General features: G+C 46.0%; 1 protein-coding gene across 9 annotated transcripts in view; it reads left to right on the top strand.

Annotated features, from left to right (window-relative positions):
• The window catches only part of Apbb2 (amyloid beta precursor protein binding family B member 2), a 350,172-nt gene that overhangs the window by 131,047 nt on the left and 197,785 nt on the right, over nucleotides 1-21,340 (top strand). For all 9 annotated transcript variants that reach the window (XM_037209064.1, XM_037209063.1, XM_028882253.2 and 6 more), the window contains exon 3: nucleotides 15,272-15,386. The gene's annotated coding sequence lies outside the window, so the exon portion shown is untranslated. The remainder of the gene's footprint in view (nucleotides 1-15,271; nucleotides 15,387-21,340) is intronic.

Here is a 21,340-nt window from a genome sequence, read left to right as displayed (position 1 = left end):
AACGATGGAACGTATACACATTGGAATTTTACTAAGCCACAAAGAAAATTGAAATGGCGAAATTTACAGGACGATGGATGGATCTAGAAAGGGTGAGACTGAGAAAGGCACCTGTTGCCCTCACTCATATGTGGATCTTCGATTTTCGTTTTTATATGTGATGGTGTGACTGTGGCTATGAGTCATGAAGCTAACATGGGGACCATAAGTGAGGAAGAAGAGGTTTGAGGAGGTGGGGTGGGGCGCAGACATCATGAAGGGAGAGAGGCAGCTACTCCGGGAGGGAGAGTGCAAAGGGCATGGGGGGGTGGTGGTAGAGGATGATCGACAAAAGCTATATATGAGGATGCTATAAGGAAACCCATTACTTTACACACTAACTTTTTAAAAAAAAAATGAAAACACACATGGGAACGGGGGAGAGAACGCTCAGTCGATAAAGTAACTGTTGCGCACACACGATGGCTGCGGTTTGGATTCACTGACACCCATGCAAAGCCAGCTGTAGCAGCCTCCAGTGTCTGTAACTGGGGGAGACCAGAGCATTCCTGAAGCGGGTCAGCCAGTGTAGCCAATCAGTTGTTGTTGAGGAGCCTTGTCTCAACAAATCAGCAGCCATCTAGGAAGACACCGGCATTGACTTCCGGTCTTCATACGCATGCCCACACACACACACACACACACACACACACACACACACACACACACACACACATACACACATGCACACGCCCGCCCGCACGTGCCTGCGCGCACACACACGTACACACACAAGCACCACAGGAGTACAACATGAACTCATTTGGACAACTGGGAAATGAAACTCTCTAGTGACCATTAGCTGTTTTAAGGGGACTCACAGCACAGGGAATCTTTAGTAAAGGTGGCCTGGCAGTTGATGGCATTTGAAGTAGGATTTACATTATCATCCCCAATGATATCATCCCCCTCCCCCAGAATGATGTTTAGCCTGACTGCTGTGACTAAGAGACTGATTTCTTGGCAAGTCTTTCTGGAAGGCATTGCAGTAAAGAAACTTGGATGTGTTCACCAAATTTCTCATTTATTCTGTAAACGGTCTTTACAGAGTGTGTATTGTCTAGCACAGCCAATAAAAATGAGCTGTTCTTTGTCACAAAGGGCTTCCTCAGTTTCCAGAGACAAATGGTTACCACAGTGAGGCATTTTCTTTCTCTGGGTCTTCATTTCTATTAATGTTACTATGGCATTTGACTCTTTTTTTTTTTTTTTTTTTTTGATTTTTTTTCGAAACAGGGTTTCTCTGTATAGCTTTGCGCCTTTTCCTGGAACTCACTTGGTAGTCCAGGCTGGCCTCGAACTCACAGAGATCCACCTGCCTCTGCCTCCCGAGTGCTGGGATTAAAGGCGTGCACCACCACCGCCCGGCTAGGCATTTGACTCTTTTATGAAGCCCTTTCAGTCACATCAACAGTTTATTCTGAGATATCTGTCTTCGCTTCTAGCTTGGTCTGCAAAATGTGTGTGGTTAGCCTAAGACATGTGCAGATAAATTGCCTGGGTTCAGCATCCTCAGACTTGGACCTGAAGATGCTGCTGTGCCCTGTGCTGATGGATGCTGCGGCCTTTCAGCAATGTTGATGGTCCACAGCCGAGTCTAAACCTCGGGGTGTCTGGGTTTGCATTTTCATGGTTATGTGTAGTTCTTGACTGCTCAGTCCAGACTGCCTCATTTCACAGAAAACTGAGTCTCAGCAGGAGAGCGAAGAAAAACCACACCTCCTCCTCTCCCAATGTCCCCTCCCCACCCCATACACACACAACTGGACTCCTGAGTGTGAATCCCTGGCTGGCAGGGAACAGCGGCTACTCCCATTGGATGCCACCATTCAGAGTGCTACTTGTCCAGTCTCTTGGAGAGTTAGAACTTGGCATGTGGTAGTTGATGGACGAAAAGAAGGCAAAGCAGAGGAGAGCTAATGAAAACCATCCTTAACTTAGAGGATGGCAGAAACAAGTTTCACTTGTATATTAAATATGACCTTTCTCCTTGGCCATCTGTTCTGCTCTGGAATTTGAAGAACCATAAACATTTCATCCTCTCCTTCAGAAGACCATTCCTGTTGTCTACCTGTGTCTTCTGGGCAGGACAGCAGGTCAGGCTTCTCACATAGAAGCAGTGGGGCCTGGCTGAGGGATTGAAGAAGAGAGGAAACAGATTGACATACCAGGTAGGCTCTGGATTGGAAGACTCGATGACCAGTCGGTATAGCCATTATCCATTAGGGTTAGTTCTCTGTAGGGTCGACACTCCTGAACACTGGATGTCAGTGTTTATAGTAACAGCCCTACATGGACCAGACAGCCAGGGCCAACCCTGGTCCTTTGGCCCTTGCTGCCCCTGGGCTGGGGGTGGCTGTGGCTCATGTCATGACAGATCCTTGCAGCTCCAGACATCCTCTTCGTATCCATGGCTCTAAATTCCTGGTTGGTGTAAGGCTGAGTCATGTGCTCACACTTTAGTCACTCAGGACTCTGGGAAGATGAGTATGTGGCCATTTATATGTTGAAAAGGATGTCTCCTAGCAAAATTCACATAATGAGGGATTCCCTAATTATGGGATTGGGGTTCAAATGCTGTATATTCTCTCTCTCCTTTGCCTGTCAGATAGACCCACTGAAAGAAGCTACAGTTGGATTTGGTAGAAGAGGAGATAGGTAGTGGTTGAGGTGTTTATCCACCTGAAATGATAGTGGGTGAACTTGTGACAGCCGAAATGGTTGACTTCATTTTTAAATTACATTGATTGACTGGTTGTTGTCGATGTGTACGTGTGGGTGCACACAGACTATGGTGGATGTGTGGAGGTCAGAGGACAACTTGTAGGAATCAGTTCTCTGTTAAGTGGGTTTTGGAGACTGAACTGAGGTCCTCAGATTTGGTGACAGGTGACCTTGGCCACTGTGAACCATCTTGCCAGGGCACCCAATTCTTCCTGGTGGAGTGGTGTCCAGGGGCCCTTTTTGCTTTTGCTCTCTGTTAACTGACGTAAACTACAGCTGTGGAGACTGGTTATCGTTGACTTCTCATCATGTTCCCCAAAGTAATAAAATGAAATAAATGAAATTGACTTAGCAACTTGATTACCCAGAAGGAGCTAATTAAGATTTATCTGTTTCCTTGTTTATAAACCAGACCTTGAACTTTCCCATCAGTTTATCTTTTATACTTGGGTGGTTTTATGCATTTCATTGATTGATTTTCACTCTATTAAAGATCGTGTGTGTGTGTGTGTGTGTGTGTGTGTGTATGACATACATGTGTGGATGTGTACATGCCACTGGATGCACAGAAACCAGCACAGGACATCAAGTGTCCTTTTTCTCTCTGCTGTATTTCCCTTGAGTCTGGGTCTCTCACTGAACCTGGAACTTGTAGTTTATCAGCTATACCGGAGGCTCCCAAGCCACAATGTCTTCCTGTCCCCCTCTACCCCTCAACTCCCCAGTCCCAGGATTACAGACACTGCCATGCCTGGCTGGGGATCTGAACACAGGTCCTCATGCACGGCCAACCCTTTTTCCCCACTGACTCATCTCCAAGCCCTAGAATTTCATTGTTTTGTTTGTCTTTTTGTTGTTGTTTTTCAAGGCAGGGTTTCTCTATGTAGCCCTGGCTGACCTGGAACTCACTCTGTAGCCCAGGCTGGCCTCAAACTCACAGAGATCCACCTGCCCCTGCCTCCTGAGTGCTGGGATTAAGGGCGTGCTCCGCCGCCGCCGCCGCCGCCGCCGCCGCCGCCGCCCGGCTAAAATTTCATTTTTAAGTTGCAGCCATACAGATATATAGCTTGCTGGTTCCTGCTCCGTTCGTTTGCTATGTCAGTTCAGTAGTGCACCTTCTTTGAATTCACTTAGTTCTTCTTTGGTTATTAGCTTCCATATGACCAATTAGTAAGTTTATATTGAAGTTTCTTTTTGATTTGATTCCAAGTTGTGGTGATCCATGTTGGTTGTCACCTTTGCGGGATCTAGAATCCCCTGTGAGGTGGTCCTCTGGCATTCTGTGGAATGTTATATTGATGATGTTACTTGAGGTAGAGCAAGGCAGCAGTATACCTTGATCACGTTCTGTTTCCTGACTACGGAGGAGATGTGATCAGCTTCTCTAAGCCCTAGCCACCTTGATTTCCCGGCCATGGTGCACTTGAACTATGAACTGAAACAAACCCTTTTGTTAGCACGGCAGCAGAAAAGAGGAGCTAGGATACCATTTTGCACACTAAACATTGACTTCCTCTCAAGGACGCTTTTGGTATTAAAGGTTTAGGTCTTTTATTCTTCCTCTAATACCTGCCCTTCATTCTTCAAGGTACTTACATATTTTCACAGGCTGTCTCTGCACTTTATTATGGCTTTATTTTTTTTCTTGTGTATCATACTAATTTCTGTTTTTGCTCTGTATTTTTTTTTCTACCCTGTTTATTTGTCCTCAGATTCTCAAACAGGATCAAACACTAGCCTGTCTTACAGATTTTCTGTGTTTTATTTTGCGTGACATTTTTTTCCTGGTGTCCTCTGCTCTCTTGTCCCTCTAGATGGTTTACCCCTGGGGCCATTTGCTCAGTGGTTTGGACCCCCATGTGGGAATTCTTGGTTGGCCTGCTTATTGGATGCCATCTCTTGACTTAGACCCTTTGGGGAGGCACGTTGCCCAGTGGCTTCTTTAGAAAGTGTGGGTGATGTGATCTGGCCTGTGTGAAAATATCATTTTGTTCCCCCCTTTCATGGTATGCTGAATTTAAAGTAGGCTTCATTTTCCCTGAAAACCCTGGAGGGCTTCTGCCATTTTCTTCTGCTCCTGGTTTGTTGTTGGTGTTTTAATTGTATTATGAGGTGCTGCTCCTCACATTTTCTCTGTATGTGACTTGAGAGCAAAGCTAAAGGAGTTATTTTATTTTATTTTATTTTTATTTGTGTGTCTACCTCTGTGTGTGTGTGTGCCATGTGTGTGCAGGTGCCCATGGAGGCCAGCAGAGGGCATAGATGGCTGAGACATCTCTTTGGCTGCTAGGCTGATTGTTTTCGTTTGTGTGTGAATTATTATTGATCGTGTGTATTTGAAGTTTGTTTCCAGGGTTGACTCTGTTTCCCTCCTGTGTTCGTGACTATTGCTGTAGCTTCTCTATCACACGTCTGCTGGTCCAGCCCATCATTTTTCTGTGGTGTGACGGTCCTGGGCAAGGCATGGAAACTGGTGGCATTGACATAGAATGGCTTTCAGAAGTCCCTATGCCCCTTGTGCTAACTGTAGCTCCTTGTCTTGGCCTGGGTAGTTTCTCCAGAAAAATCTCCACATCTCCTACCCTGCCAGTGCTCTGGGAGCCTAATAGAGAAAGGCCTTTGGGGTTCTCTAGGCTGAGTGCAAATTTGGAGCCCCACCCCCACCCACCACCCCATTACCCACCACTCACTGTTCCTGGTCCTTGAGTCTGGATCCTCTCAGCATCCTTAGCCAAGAGCGAACCTGAATTTTCCTGCTGAGGGAAGAGAAGGGAAGTGGCAGCTTCATCGTTAGGGAAAGGTGTTGGAACTTAGTTCTTAAGATGCTTTGCAGGCGACCACCCCCGCCTGCCCTCTTCTTACAGCCCCTCTTCCGGTGGAGCTGCACCTTGGCATTTGTGAGGTTCTCTGCCCAACGTCTTGACAGCTCTGAGGGTAAACATTTAACTTTTCTCTGTCTGGGCTTTGAAGAGTCACTCACTAGAGGCCGATTTGTTGTCTGTGCCTTCCAAATGATTTCCACTTCTTTTGTTCTTCTTCTGTTCTTTGGCATCTTTGGAGTTTATTTCTGGCCCTCACTTCGTGGCATTTATGAGGGAATGGAGTTGCACACATGGTTATCATCTGCCACGTGTCACTGAAGTCACCAGTTAATAAGCTTCTGAGGTTTGCCGCTGCTTGGGCCCGTGGCTGTCTGGCCCATTGAGGAAGGATTACTCTCTTCTTTCAGGTTTATTCAGAGATTGTCACTCTTACTTTCAGAGTGAACTGAGTGAGATATCCTGACTAGCATGGTATATATGTAATGGGGGGGAAAGTCAGTTAATGCTACAAATTCAAGTCTGGCCTGAAAGCCAGCCATAAGAATAATACCACAAGCATAATTTTTCCAACATTTTAGAATATGGCTTCTTTACCTTAGGGTGTTCCAGAACCATCATCCCAGGTGGGTCAGTCTTTCCTAGTTTTCTTTATAAAATGGCTTGAGTTGTATCTGAGTTGGAAGAAACACTGTTTTCTGAGGACGACTGCCTCCAGCGTTGTGTTCTGCAAGGACTGAGCTCCCATGAAGAACACCTCTATAGATTCAAGGGAAGAATGGTGGGCCATCCTCCATGACCACGGTAAAATTCATTCAGAAGACAGTAGTGCCAACGGCTTCTGTCACTGGCTATATAAACACAACTCCAGAATCAGGACCAGACATCACCTCTCGTCCAGCTTTCCTTGTCATCCTTAAATGTACACATATGAGCGACACTAAATGGAGTCGTCAGGGGCTTGTACTCTCTGTCTCTGTCTGTCTGTCTGTCTGTCTCTCTGTAACAATAATAGTTTAAAAAGAGGTTATGTATTCAAGAGGAAATGGGGAGACATGGAAAGAGTTGGAGTGGATAGAGGAAGAAGTGGAAATGATGTACATTCAATACTCACAAAATTATAAAAAACAAAATTTAAATTAAAAAAAGACCCTAGCAAATTCTAGCCTAGTTATCAATACACTCTTCTAAAATATAAGGAGAAGAATGAGGAATTCCGTGCAGTGTTTAATGTAATTAAGATACATCAAGAATTATTTGGCTTTACTTGCCTGTTGTAATGGTAGCCAGTTCCAATTTTAAGGGTTTTCGAATCCTGCCAGGGTTGAGTGAATAAAGCAACATGATCTGGCTTCTGGTAGAGAGTTGATAACACTTTAAAGGAGTATGCAGCTCCATACAGTGGAGTTAGTGGTTTCTGCTTTGGACACCTTGTGATCCCTGTTGGTAAATCAAGGTTGAGAGTCTGCGGAGGTTCTGGGAGGAAGCGTTCCTGCCTGAGGACTTCTGTTGCCATCGTGACAGACGCACTCCAGGGGCATCTGTTTTGTGGTAAAACTTCCTAGAAGTGTCTCTGTACTAAGCAACGGGCAGGAAGTACTTCTGTCCTTAAAACCAAAATAGATGCTCTCCCTCATTATCGTAGCTCACACGCGTGCAGTTTTAATGAGATGGGCACATCCCTTGTGGTTTTCACAGATTTAATGATCAGATTATTTAATGTAGAGCTTAGGGGGAAGTGGCCTTGGTAAAACAGATGATGGAGATGTTGCTGGAAGTTAAAATAACAACTTTATTCTCTTTCTGTTTTTTTTTTTTTTGTAGTGTGTTTTTTCATTTATTATTTTTGACAATTCTTAAAGAGATTTGCTTGTCTTTAGTATGTTTTGGTAGATGTATACTTTTCTCACTGTTTTTTCTTTTTTTAGATTATCTTGGGGCTGGGGATATAGTGTTTTTGTTTGTTTTGTTTTTTAGATTTATTTACATTTTATGTATATGAGTACTGTATCTGCAAGCCAGCAGAGGGCACCAGAGCTCATTATAGATGGTTGTGAGCCACCATGTGGGTGCTGGGAATTGAACTCAAGACCTCTGGAAGAGTAGCCAGGGTTCTTAACCACTGAGTCATCTCTCCAGCCCCTTTTCCTCGCTGTTTTAACATCAAAAGACCTGGGGACACAGTAATTCTTTTCAAGAAGAATTGGGTGTAGTAGGACTCTGTGTAGTCCCTGCTGTCCTGGAACTCACTCTGTAGACCAGGCTGCCCTCGAACTCATAGAGATCTGCCTGCCTGTCTCCTGAGTGCTGGCTGCTTTGCAGAATGTTCTGCCTCTGTTTTTGAAAGTGAAGTAAAAGCAAATAAAGAGAAAACCAAATCATTGGAGGGAAATAAAGGGTGGGTCCCCACAGATGCTGGCTGGCAGAGGAAGGACCCATGAGAGGCAAGGTTGACATCCAGTTCATCACGACTTTGTCAGCCAGTGCCGGGTCACACTTGTAGAGTCTGACCCCAAGCTGTTTATTTTTGACATATTTGAGCACGGTACACCTTTGGAGAAAAGTGTCCTGTGACAGTTATCACAACAGAGCTTAAGGCATGATTGCATGGAAACTTCTTTGCAAAGCACATACCTTTTTGGTAAAGCACCTCTTCTATAAGAATGGGTTCTCTTAACCCAGAAATGATGCTCAGGATAAGGGTCTAGGGAGGGAGGGTCTGGGGTGAGCATAATAGCGGACTCTTTCGCAAAGTACATGAGACCTTTTTGATAAAAGTGGGTACTGTTGACTGAGAAGCAATGCTCAGGAGTCTTCGGGGATTTGGGTAAAGTCCGGCTCTCCAGATAGCGAAAGATCACCAGATTATTAACTGCATCTACTTCCAGTCTTCTTGGTAGAAACAGACGTAAATCCCTTCCATTGAAGAGAAAAGCCTGCAGGTTTAATGTTCCTGGTTTCTCTAGTGCTACCTGTGAGCATGAGAACCTTTGACCCTCTACAATTAGGTACAGGAAGATGTTTCACACACTCCTAGATAGCAGATTTGTTCTATAACAGTTACCGCAAAGATTATCCTCAAAAAGAGAAAAAGCCCAGGAAGATTCTATAAAGAAAGAAAAAACTTCAGCTAGATGCTAAAGAAGAAACACAAGCAGAAAAACAGAATAGAGAATAAAAACTCAAATCTGGAAGTCATATAATATTTATATTTCTTTTTGAGTAGTTAAGGACATTTTATTAGCCAAAAAGCAGTGTTTATCAAAAATAATTGGCTCAGGCCAGCCTAGGCTACATGAGACTCTGTCTCGAGTACAAAGAATTATAATCATTATTATTACTGTTTGGAGAAGTGCCTTGGCAGGGTAATGTAAATCACATAGGGCTGTGTCACAGTGGGTTATGTACTCTGTTTCTACTTAAAAGTTTTGTTCATGTTTCTCTCTCTCTCTCTAGAGCCTTCTGTTCTCACTGAGAGCTGTGTGGAGGAGGCATCATGAGCCCATTTTACAGATGCAAAGGCTCATTGCCCTCTCAACCTTTTACAAGTACAGTGAGAAAGCTCTCAGTTCTCCAGGTTTCAAGTATGTTCTCACGTTTCCAGAGATAGCTTGCAGGAGAATCACTGTTTCTATCATTTCTGGAGATTTCGCTTGTTAAATTTCTCTTAAAAGAAGTCTCGTGGAAGAACAGGGGTCACTCAACAAGGAACATCAAAGGGCCTGGGTTAGACTGGACTGTGTTTGTACTTCGTGACTTCAAACGCTTAAGGACTAATACTGGAATTTTCTAAGAGCTAAGAAATAAACAAAGAAGGCATCTCAACAGTCTTGTGTGTTCAGTCACCTTGCATACTTCAGATCTTGTCTGTAGCTTGGTATGTTAAGCTTCGTTCTCTCATACTTCACTACTTTGGTTTTAAAAACCATTGCTGAGTTGAAGAAAAGGGACGCTTGAGACTTCAGGTAGCTCTTCAGGGTGAGAGCGGAAGCGGCCTGAAGAGGAAGGCAGTGGAACATCCTTCCAAACCTAGTGACCACAGACAGGCCTTGGGCCAGAGGACAAAAGCCCTGTGCAGCCTGAAGATTCTGAAAACCTTGCCACTGGCCTTTATCAGGTTGCCCACATCCAGGTCCCTGTGGCGCGCGTGCGCGCGTGCGCGCGCACACACACACACACACACACACACACACACACACGCACGCGAAGTCAGTTTTCATTCTGTCTCCATGTGATCTTGGCTCCAAGCCTGTGTCAAGAACTTGCTTGTAACTACTTCTTTGTAGTATAGTTTGTGGCTGGTGATGGAGCTATTCGGTCTTTCTGATTGTCAGTTTGTCCTGTGTTTCTCTGGGTGGAAGAAAGCCAGCTCCTGTGGATCACAGCAGACATGTTCCTTCTCCTTGGAGCGCCTGTGCTCATGTTCCAACAGCAAAATAATTAGTGGTGTCATTGATGACCGTCTGCTACCCAACAATGATTAATCATACTTCGAATTCTCAGAGAAAAACATTAATCCTCTGTGGTTGAAATTAAACCCATCTAGTGCTGAGACAGGTAGTCCTGTCAATTATTGTGAAAATCTTGACCGTTCTCAATGACTTGCTCCTTGGGATTTTTTTTTTTAAAGCAGAAATCTCACCAAGTTGTAACAGCAGGATGATGGTGTATCGTGATTTAATGAGTCACAGGCTTTGTTATTTATGTAGAACACAAGCTGCCTTCTTGGTAGTTCATGCCATTATTCCTCTGACCCCCCAAAAAAAATGTTCATTGGGCAAAGCCAGTATTCAAATTTTGTTTGCAAATTCATCTTTAAGGTCAGTATCACCAAATACTTGCACAGGAATGCTATCCTGAAGTAGTTAAGCAAGGACCAGTGGTAGCTGGGGCTGTTGACATAAAGTATTTACTTTGAAGAGAATTCTTAGCATTTTTGCCCCGCGTCAGCACAACAAGAATTTGCAGGAGAGGGGGGCACATTAATGTACTTGTCAAGGATTAATGACCTGCTGGAGCACTTGTGGTAGGGAATATGTTATGGATAGTATCATAAATACAGTAATTAAAAAGCTGCACACTAAACACTTTGGACTGGCAGATAGATTCCTTCCATGCCCTGGCTTGCATTCAAGTGAGTAGTGTGTTGTTTATCTTGCTCTCTTGCCTTCTTGAGAGTGGAAAGGGGAATGGTTGTGTCAGAGGGTTGTTTCTGCTCGCTCCATGGTCAAGTGCAAGCCTGGAAAAAAGTGTGTTGGAGATGTATTGTTCTCAGCATATTACTTACTGACCATGGACAGAATCAGACTGGAAAGATCAAGTTAGGGAAACAAAACAAAACAAAAAACAGCAAATCTGTCACATACTAGTAATTTCCAGACAGATATCAATCACAGTGTTCTTCTTCCGTGTACTACATGAGACGTGTTCAGTAGGATCTGTGAGGCCTCGGTGCTTAGGTGTTGAAAGGGAATTGCAAATGTATCAGGGCAGCACAGACTGCCCCTGGGATGCATTTTCGGGGTCGTGAGGCTTGATGTTCTCCTCACTGTTTATCTTGTGGTCCCCATGGGTTGAAGCCAGGCAGGTTGCTGTAAGGCTGAGCATCTGGGAGGAGAGGCACCATACTGTTAGAATGATGATCCTGCCCTCCAGAAGGACAACAAAGCAGGTAAACAGATGTTGTCTTCAACTCCTGTCCCTTTGTTTGCTCAGAATCTTTGAGCCTGCTTGTTTCCCACTTAAAGAGCACCGTCCCATAATTTCAGAGTCCAACCTTGTGCTATTTATTTATGAATCCATAAAGACTCTCTTTTGTGTAAAATGAATGTAGTTGGATGCAATTTACAGTTTTCCTTTGAGTCTGTCAGGGTAGGACAGCCGGGCTGTTTCTGTTCTCACCATTTAATTGGCCTCCTTACCCCTTAGCTGGGAAAATTATTCAGTCATATACTGGTTTATTGAATCATTCCACATTTATTGCATGCTGACTGTCTTCCATGCTCCAGGGGTACAAAAATGAATGACCCAGTTAGTGGCTTCTGCTGGCTTCAGTACCAGATCCATGGTGGCTAACCCCAGTGAAGACCACATGGTTCTTGGAGACTGTCACCCCAGTGGTGGCCTGGATCACATTGCCGTATAGAATAGGCAAACCTTTAGAACAGCCTCGGGACTTCTGAGATCACAGAGACCACTGGGAGACGACACATCTGCTCCTCGAGGTGTTTTCCATTGTGTTAGGTTTCTAGTGAACGTTCCTGCTTTTGTCGTTACCGGGACTTACTCCGGTAGCTGAGTTGCTCCGTGCATCCCTAACCCTGTCGGGGAAAGCCTGAGGTGGGATGTGTGTGGGCAGTTTCAGAGGCATTGGGCTAGGATGTCTCTGGCGGGTGCCGCTGTCCACTCCACTCCACTCCACTCCCCCGCTCATTCCCACTTTTATTTGCCAGTGTCCGCCTGGTGCTGCTTAGGTGGGTTACGCTGCTTTTAGATGTTGGAATATGGCTCACAGAGACGGGCAGGTGGTGAGTCATAGCCATGACTTTAGTTACTGAAACTGTAAGCAAACCTTGGGAACGTGGACACCCAAAGCCTAAGGTGGTTTCAGGAAGGGCTTTCTTCCACACCATTCGCCTGTGCACTGCCTTAATTCTAGCGGGAAATGGGCTTCCTTGCTTTGATAGCTACCGGCATGCACCTTTGTTTACCTTCAAACAGGGTTAAATGGTTTTCATGGGGAGGGGCGGGGAGGGGGTCGCATACCAGAGACCAATAATGACGAGACCTGTCTCCTCAACTAGTTGTCACTCATTCCCCACAGAGCTGTCCCAAGCTTTTGCTCCCCCTTCCTTTCCTTCTGTGTATGGTGTGTGTGTGTGTGTATGCGTGTGCGTGTGCTCGTGTGTGCTCAAGTGCAGATGTCAGTGTGTACAAATGCAGGGGACGGAGGAGGACATTGAAAACCCTCCTCTAGGATATTCTCGGCCTCTCTGTGTCTGTCTGTCTGTCTCTCTCTGCCACAGGGGTTCTAGACAGACCTGAACTTCCTGTTTTGACTAGGCTGTGCTGGTTGACCAGTGAGCTCCTGGGATCTGCCCGTCTCTGCCCCCCTCACCGCACCCCTCCACCGTTTACTAGCACATGAGGCCTTACCTAGCTTTTATGTGCGCTCTGGGGCCTTGAACTCTGGTCCTCTTGCTTTCACCCCAAGTGTTTTTTACAAATGACCTGTCATCTCCCCAGTGCATTGCCGTGTATGCTCACGAATGGACATGTCGTTTGGTCTGCCTTCTGTAATTCCCTAGTTCCGCTGTGAAAGGAGTATGACCAGATGAGCCTTTACGCTCATTCTGATATCAGGGGGTGTGGGTTGCCTTTTCAAGGCCAGTCCCTTCGTCTGAACTCCTGTCCACTCTCCTGCCTCTGGCGATCTCTTCACCATTCCTCCCTCCGGTTCTCTGCGCCTCCCTCCGAACTCTCCTGGTTCCTTCAGTGCACGGCTCTGTGCATCTGCCGGCACTTTCAGCTCTCACAAAGTGACTCGTCCCCTTTACACGCTCTTCCGCTTACTCAGCTGATGCCGTTCCCTGTCTCCTCCATGCCGCTAACTCAGCCCTCAGTCAAGGTGGCCAGCGACTTTTCAGTGTCAAAACCAAAAGTAGTTTTTGTTTTTGTTTTCATTTGCCTCCGTATCCCACGGCACTTCTCCGGAGACCTCTCTACCCTACTTTTCGCTACAAGATCGTGGCTGGCTTCCTGGTCTGTCGTGGCTAGCGCCTGTCTCTTGGTGCTAATGGGACAGGCTTCTCTCTGCCCGTAACCCTTCCGTGATTCTATGACATTGCCTCTGTCTCTGCCTTTCTCTCTGAGTTCCTTATTGCTTTATATTTTGTTGTCTTCTTCCCCAGGCCTCGAATCTTCCACGCCTCAGTTTTTAATGCTGCAGACTGACCTTTGGGTCTTGCTGTTCCTTCCCTGGTGGTTTACACTTCACATCTGCTAACGTTGGTCTGCATGTAGTTGATCAACTGGTTCTCCCTTTAGCATTTAGATGCTTCCAAATGCTACTTTGTCTCATCCTGGCCCTGCTCACTTCTGCTATCCCAGTCTTCCGGCCGCCTCTCCTGTGTGCATGGTTATAACAAGCAGGCTGGCCTCTCCTGTCTGCATGGTCTTCCCCCTGCCTCTCCTGTGTGCATGGTTATAACAAGCAGGCTGGCCTCTCTACTCATTCTGCTTCCACCCCGCCCCTTTGGATCCATCCAGAGAGAGTAATCCATCTGAAACCCACATCTGACCCAGGCTTAGCTGTCTACAACCAGGTCTGCTCAGAGGTCTCTGAAAGAGGCACAGAGTTGCCAGCTGGCTCCAGTCTTCCACCCTGGATGACAACATGGGTGTCATTCTAGAGTGCGACCAACACCTGAACGCCACACCACGCAGTTTCTCTCCACTGCCTTTACCATTGTCTTGGCGTGCGCAAGCTTGGCTAACTCCAGCACAGCCTTAGACACATCAGGCACCCTTTGTTCCTGGATGCATTCCCTGATCTCTTCTTGTCTGGGCTGGAGGCCTCTGCTGGATGACTATCAAATCATTGCATTACCCACTGCCCTACGGGGCCCGTTCTGAAATGGAGCCACTGTTGTATTCTTCTTGTTGTTGAATGCTTGACTTCGAGTAAGGATGTAACCTGTGCTTTTTAAAGGAAATGTTAATGATAGTAAGTTAATTAATGTCCACAGAAATGTGTAAAAATGTGCATATTTGTTACCTTTAGAGGGGAACACAGAGGGCCTTCTATACACAGAGTGTAATTGATGTGCCCAGAGTGTTTTCTTTCTCCCTTCCTTCCTTCCTTCCTCCCTCCCTCCCTCCCTCCCTCCCTCCCTCCCTCCCTCCCTCCCTTCCTTCCTTCCTTCCTTCCTTCCTTCCTTCCTCTCTCTCTCTTTCTTTCTCTCTTTTCTTTTTCTTTTTTCCTTCCTTCCTTCCTTCCTTCCTCTCTCTTTCTTTCTTTCTCTCTTTTCTTTTTCTTTCTTTTTTCCTTCCTTCCTTCCTTCCTCTCTCTCTTTCTTTCTTTCTCTCTTTTCTTTTTCTTTCTTTTTTCCTTCCTTCCTTCCTTCCTCTCTCTCTTTCTTTCTTTCTCTCTTTTCTTTTTCTTTCTTTTTTCCTTCCTTCCTTCCTTCCTTCCTTCCTTCCTTCCTTCCTTCCTTCCTTCCTTCCTTCCTTCCTTCCTTCCACCCTCTCCTTCCCTCCCTCCTTCCTTTATCATTTTGACATGTGGCCTCTCCAATTCAATACATTTTCTTTTGAGTTTTTAAAATATTAATGGGATGTTAGTTCAGGTGTCATGATGAGCCAGGCTGGTACCATCCTTGACATTGACTAAGGAGATGCAGAATCATCTCAATGCTGTGGGATTGCCGGACTTCACAATCCTGACCAGGGATTCTTAGGGACCTACCCTTTCGTCACACTCACTGCAGGGGCCACATGCTAACCCTCTGCAGGCTCCACGCCTGCCTGCAGGGGACAGAGCGATTTCTTCCCGAATGTGACAATGAATAATTCATAAACATGGTTATCTGGAAGGAGGTGGTTATCATTAGCATTTTAATGAAAAAAAATGTGATCATTATCCTAAGACTGTTTTATTTCTACCTTTTTTGTGTCCTCTCCCCCAACAGCTAGCCATCTCACTGTTTCCAGCGTCCTTGGGAGTTCCGGAGTCCCCTGCTAACACGCTGACTGTCGCTATGGGCAGAAGGTGCCCCCAGGCTCGAGGGTGTCCAAGCAGCTCATGTACGTATGCCACCATGCACGTGTGTCTCTCTTCCCCCTTCTCTCCTTCTGCCTTTCCTTCCTCCCCTTTCTCTTCTCTTGGGGAATATCACAGGACACTAACCTGTGAGCGCTTGTAAGATGTATGTGAGCGTATTTAGAAATGGAGAAGAATATTTTGTTCTAAGTTTTTCTTATCAGATGGTGGAAAATGTTACCTAAATCAGTATTTTTATAATCGAGTACTTCTATAAGATCAGATGAGTCTTTTGTGTTTCAATGTATTCATCCATACATAGCCTTTAAAATGCTTTTTCTTTTTTCAGCACAATGTGTAAAACATTTAAAACAATAGGAATACCACAAATTAATAAGCATTTCCCAGTGACTGTTTTAATTCCATTAACAAACAAAAACAAAAACAAAAAAAACCCTACTCTGGTCCTAGAGAGGCACCAGCTAGTGTGCTTTTGTTGTGTGTCTCAGTGCTCTTGGTGGGGTGACACGTGGCCCTGGATGGCTCTCTGCCTTTCTACACTGGAGCTCCTCCAGCAGGCTTTGGGAAGTGCTGTGGTTGCTCTCCTGATGGTCCTGACCCCCTGATTAACGGAACACCGCAGGAAGAGAACTGACTACCTCCCATCTCACGGTCTCTCCCTCTGTTGATGTCCTTGAGCGCCTTACTTTTTACTTGCTTTGGTCTTCTAGCTGTATAGATAATTCATTTATTTCATGACTTCCCTTTGGACTCTCTAGAATTCTGGCCTCAGGTCAGGGGTGCGTTGGGATGTCTCCTCCACACTTGTGTTCCTCCTAGAGTGATATTTATTTATCTTCACCTGCAGCCTTGTTTCCTCACGCAGATCAGGTTTTGTTTGCTCCCTAGAAAAGTTGGAAACCTCTTGGAATGCTTGTGTAGGAAGCCTGGTCGTTGGAAGCAGTGGCGTTTCAGCAGCCATGGTTGGATTGCTCATCACAATAACAGAGATTCCCATCAACCACTAGCAGCAAGCCGGCAGCCTTGGGGCTCTCTCTCTCTCTCTCTCTCTCTCTCTCTCTCTCTCTCTCTCTCTCTCTCTCTCTCTCTCTCTAAGAGCTCTGCTGTTGCTGGAGAGATGGCTCAGTGATCAAATAGCTGTTCTTCTTGAGGACTGACCCGGGTTTGCTTACCAGCAGCCACAGGGTGACTCAAAACCATCTGTAACTCCAGTTCCCGGGGATCCTTGTCCTCTTCTGGCCTCTGGTGATACCAGGCACACATTTGGCGCACATACATACACGCCGGCAAAGTACCCATACACATGCAATAAAAGGAAAGAAGTCTTTAGACACATAATTCAAACAAAAAGTAGAAGGAGCTGCTTTTGGAAAGAGCGTCACCAGGGTAACACGTGTACCTGGGTGCTGCGAAGGGAGACGGACACACTGTGGCCAATGCCTGTGGGAGCTGAGGGTGGATTTCTATATTTTTAAACTTTAACATTTTAAGTGGTTATGTAAGTTCCCATGTAATCTCTATTTTGTCCCTTACCCTCAAAGCTGAAATAAACTGTGATCTTAGTGGGGGGGTGGGGATTCCCTACCCCTTCCGTAAGGGGAAGCTGAAAGGAATGTACCACCATTGATCCACGTGTCTTGGTAGGAGCTGACATTTCCTTCTTGACCTACAAAAATGCTGATTTCCCGGGGTCTGCTCAGACCCCATGTTGTGAGGGGGATTCTTCCCTCAAAATGATTCCGGTTCCATGGCTTGGGCTCTGAGAGGAGAGGAGGAAATAAATCTATGCAGAAGACTCATGTTTGTGGAAACGCTTTCCCCCCACCGTCTGGGAACAGACACAACACCTGCCGGCCATGTGGTTTTCTAGAATGTTCTGTAGCGTTCTGAGTTGCACAGGCCTGTGCTGCCTGTCACTTTCAAGGAATCACTCCTTTCCCTCCAGAGGTGTCTCCTACCTAGAGCTCTCTAGGAGAAAACGATCCCTACCCCACTTTCACTGGGCCACACATACCTAGCTGGCCTCCCAGTGGAGGAGGCTTTTAAATGCTGCTCCAAGGCTCCCGCTAAGAAGGTCACTTGTGTCTTTTTTGGGATGGAAGGAGAATGAGTGACCCCCTTTTCCAAGGGTTGTATGTCACCTGGCGTTGCCCAACCCAGGAGCTCTCCCCTCTTATTTCCATCTCTGTGTTGTTTGTTTGTTTGTTTGTTTCTGGCATCACTCCTCAGTCCCTGCCTCGGCAGCCTCCATTATCCATGTGTCCCATTCTCTTTTCCATTCTCTTCCTCTCTCCTTTGTCTCTCGCTTGTCCTGACGACTCCTTGGGGTTTGCTTGTGGAGATCTGCGCCCTGGCTTCTAGGCAACCTTGGACTCAGTGGCCCCTTTCTGCTCTCACAGAAGGCGAGGAAACTAAGATTATTGAGGTCCCAGTGCCAGGCCTGTGTCGTAGTAAGGTCATACTGTTCCCTGGGTTTTATGTCACAGAAAACAACAACAAAAATATCTCTTGTGTGTATAATTTTATCATCAAGTGTGATCAGAATAGCAGTCAAGGGTTGGCAGTACACACTGCTATACTTTGGGTTGTTTTTGAGGTTCTTGTGTCAAGTTGGGGTTTTGATTTTCTTTCTGTTTGGGGATCTGCCTTGCAGCAGTAAGTATCCTTTTACGAGGGAGGATGTTCCCCTGTAATGGAATGTGGACTGGCATCCACTGAGCCCCAGAATAGGAAATGAAGGAGCTGCAGCTGACATTTCCTGATCTTTTAAAACAGTTCCTTGTGCTTTTTGTTGAGACCCGAGTTTGAAAGTATTCCAAGACCTGCTAATATAGTTGCGTCATAGCTTGTTGTTGTTTGTGTCCAGCTGTCCGTCTCTTTGCATGTCCGAAGCCACCACTGGAGCCATGGACATCAGGCCCTGAACTCTTGGGTAGTTACCCAACCCCAAGCCCTACAGTCCCTCCGCCTTCAAATTTGATCATACGTAGTAGACAAGTTAATCCAAGGTTGCTAACAGCCAAGTGAGTCTCAGTGCCCAGAAGAACCAAGACAGGATGCGGTCCCCAAGAAGGACTTGCTCAGACAGTTTGCCCTGTGCGTGAGGCAGGATTGTGAAGGTCAGAGAAGCTGGGGTCCTGGGGGAAGTCAAGGTTTTAAATGAGTGCGTGTGGGAGTTGGGAGAGGTTTGAGACAACAGATCTTAAAATGACAGCAGCACCCACCATCCCTTTTTTTTTAAAATCGTGTGTGGATGTAGCAGGACTGCATAGGGAGAAACCGTGATGATGTCTTGCATGCGCCTTCCCAGTCTGCGCGGATGAACTTGATCTCTAGGGCACTTCATGTGGATCCTTCTGATGATACTCGTGTGTGACAATAGACTTCATGACCTTTTATAAATGAAACCGTCATTCACAGCAACCCATAGCTTAACATCAAGGGAGTTTTCCTTTTGTGATCTTTTGAGATTCATCACTGCCCAGAATTCTTACAATATTTTCTTTAAAAAAAAAAAAAAAAAAGAAATGCCTTAGGGGCCACACTGGGCTGGGACTCAGATAAGTGTCATTGGAGAAGCTTCCTCCTGCAAGAGATGGAAACTAACACAGAGACCCAAATGTGCATGGTGTGCAGAGCGTGGGAGACCGTGGACACTCAGTTTGTTTTCGAAAGAAAGAAAGAAAGAAGGTGTGAAGTTGGATAGAGAGGGAGGTAGGGAGGATCTGGAAGAAGAGGGAGGGGAAACCGTGATCAGAATATATTGTATGGAAAAACATATTTCCAGTAAAAATAGTCAATGTATGAAATTGTTCAGCTAAAAGATTTACTTGTGTATGCTCAAGAAGTTGCTGGATCTGTGCAGGTGTTCTTGGAGATGCCTGTCCCTCCCAGCTCCAGCATCCTCCTGTGGGCCCATCTCACTGGAGAAAGGAAAGACAGGGCCATCCCCAGCAATGGGAATCTCTTAACTGTTTGCATCTCCTCATATTTTCCTAAAACTGAGTGTTTTAGTTAATGTACTGTGGCTGTGAAGAGACACCAGGACCATGGCAACTCTTATAAGGGAATGCATTTAATTGGGGCTGACTCACAGTTTCAGAGGTTTAGTCCATTATCGTCATGGTGAGAAGCACAGTGTCGTGCAGGCAGACACGGTGCTGGAGAAGAACCAAGAGTTCTACACCTGGATCAGCAGCAGGAAGAGAGAGTAACCCTGGGCCTGGCTGGGGCTCTGAAACCCCAAAGCTCAACCCCAGTGACGCACTTCCTCCAATAAGCCTACCCCTACTCCAGCAAGGCCACAGTCCCAATCCTTTCAAATAAGGCCACTCCCTAAGAGTGTGTAGGGGCCATTTCTATCCAAACTGCCTCACCGAGGCTTCACATTTAACCCCCTGTCCAGCAGCCCAAGTGACAAATGTCAATGTTGGATATGTATTCAAAGTGTGACCGGTTTTCATTATTTCTGGTGTATCTTAGTTTTAAGGTTCAAGTCGATCTTTGAAGAGACGACTGGCCCAACTTTCCACGTGGCAACAGTGTAGGGAGGTGAAATATAAGACAGATTCCTTGGGCTGATGTTCAAGAGCGGCAGTCTGTGATGGTGGGAGAGGCCCTCGCTGGGAGGCGGGGCCTTAGGCCCAACCCTGCACCACTATGCTTAGGCTCAGGGCTGTGACCACGTCATCTAACCCAACTTGAGTATCACTTTTGACCTCTGTAAGCCAAGGAGCTGGACTGGCTGATGGGAAAGCATTGGCTCAAAAACTCCGCTGCTTTTGCTTTCCAGAGAGAGGCATGCAGATGGAGTGTTGCTGGTGGGAGGACTAAGGGAGAAGCAGCAAATGTACTCAAGACATAGAACTCAGGATACTGTCGGCTAGTGTCTTAGTCAGGGTTGCTATGGCTATGATGAAACACCAGGACCAAAAGCAAGTTGGGGAGGAAAGTGTTCGTTTGGCTCACACTTCCACATCGTAATCCATCCTTGAAGGAAGTCAGGGCAGGAGCTCAAAAACAGGACCCTGGAGGCAGGAGCTGATGCAGAGGCCGTTGTGGGATGCTACTTACTGACTTGCTACCTCTGGCTCGTTCAGCCTGCTTTCTTATAGAACCCAGGACCACAAGCCCAGGGATGACAAATGAGCTAGACTGTCCCACATCAGTCATTAAGAAAATACTCTACAGGCTTATGTACAGCCCAGCCTCATGGAGTCCTTTTCTCAACGGAGGCTTCCTTCTTTCCAATGACTTTAGCTTTTGTCAAGTTGAACTAAAACTAGCCAGCACAGCTAGTAAGTAGTGTTTAATTTTTTTTTTAACTGTTTAAAATAGCTGCAAATAGGCCGAGTCAAAGACCATTTAAATGAGAGCCATCACAGTCAAGTACATGTAGTAATTTGAATGCATAATCGCAGTTAACAGAAATAGAAAATGCTCTTACACTGTAATGGTGATCTGGTTTGCTAAACAGGTGGATTTACATCCATTTCCTGGCGTAATTGCGCAAATGCTTCTGGTAGCAGAATTCCGAGGAACCATTCTGAATGTGATTAGAGAACAGGACCTGACCCATAGTTAGAGCTCAGTAGAAAAAGACTGAGTGATGGGAGGAGGGCTTTCTGAATTCGCACAGCAACAAGAAGGGCGATTTCTTCACGCTCCAGCTTTCCCCACATTGGTTCTGCTGCTGCACTGTGTTCAGGACTCTTTCTTGGTCCTGGTAACAGTCCTGTGATTCCCACCCACCTGGGTTCACCATCTCTAATATTCTCCTCTGCACCCCAGAAGGTCATTTGTATGTCCCGGTGTGTTTTGTTGTTGGGTTTCTTTGTGGCCCTCAAGGCTAAGTCACAAAATCCCTCTTTTCTGTTCTTTCGTTTCCTATGGCTGCTCTTCTAACTCGCTGCACATTTAATAATTGAAACAACACAAATCATTCTCTTACACTTTTGGAGACTGGAAGTTTTTTCAG

Source organism: Peromyscus leucopus, chromosome 10 (genome assembly GCF_004664715.2).
Source record: "Peromyscus leucopus breed LL Stock chromosome 10, UCI_PerLeu_2.1, whole genome shotgun sequence".
In the NCBI taxonomy this organism is placed as follows: Eukaryota; Metazoa; Chordata; class Mammalia; order Rodentia; family Cricetidae; genus Peromyscus; species Peromyscus leucopus.
The sequence above is the reverse complement of the archived record's forward strand: the minus strand, read 5'-3'. Positions and strand labels throughout refer to the sequence as shown.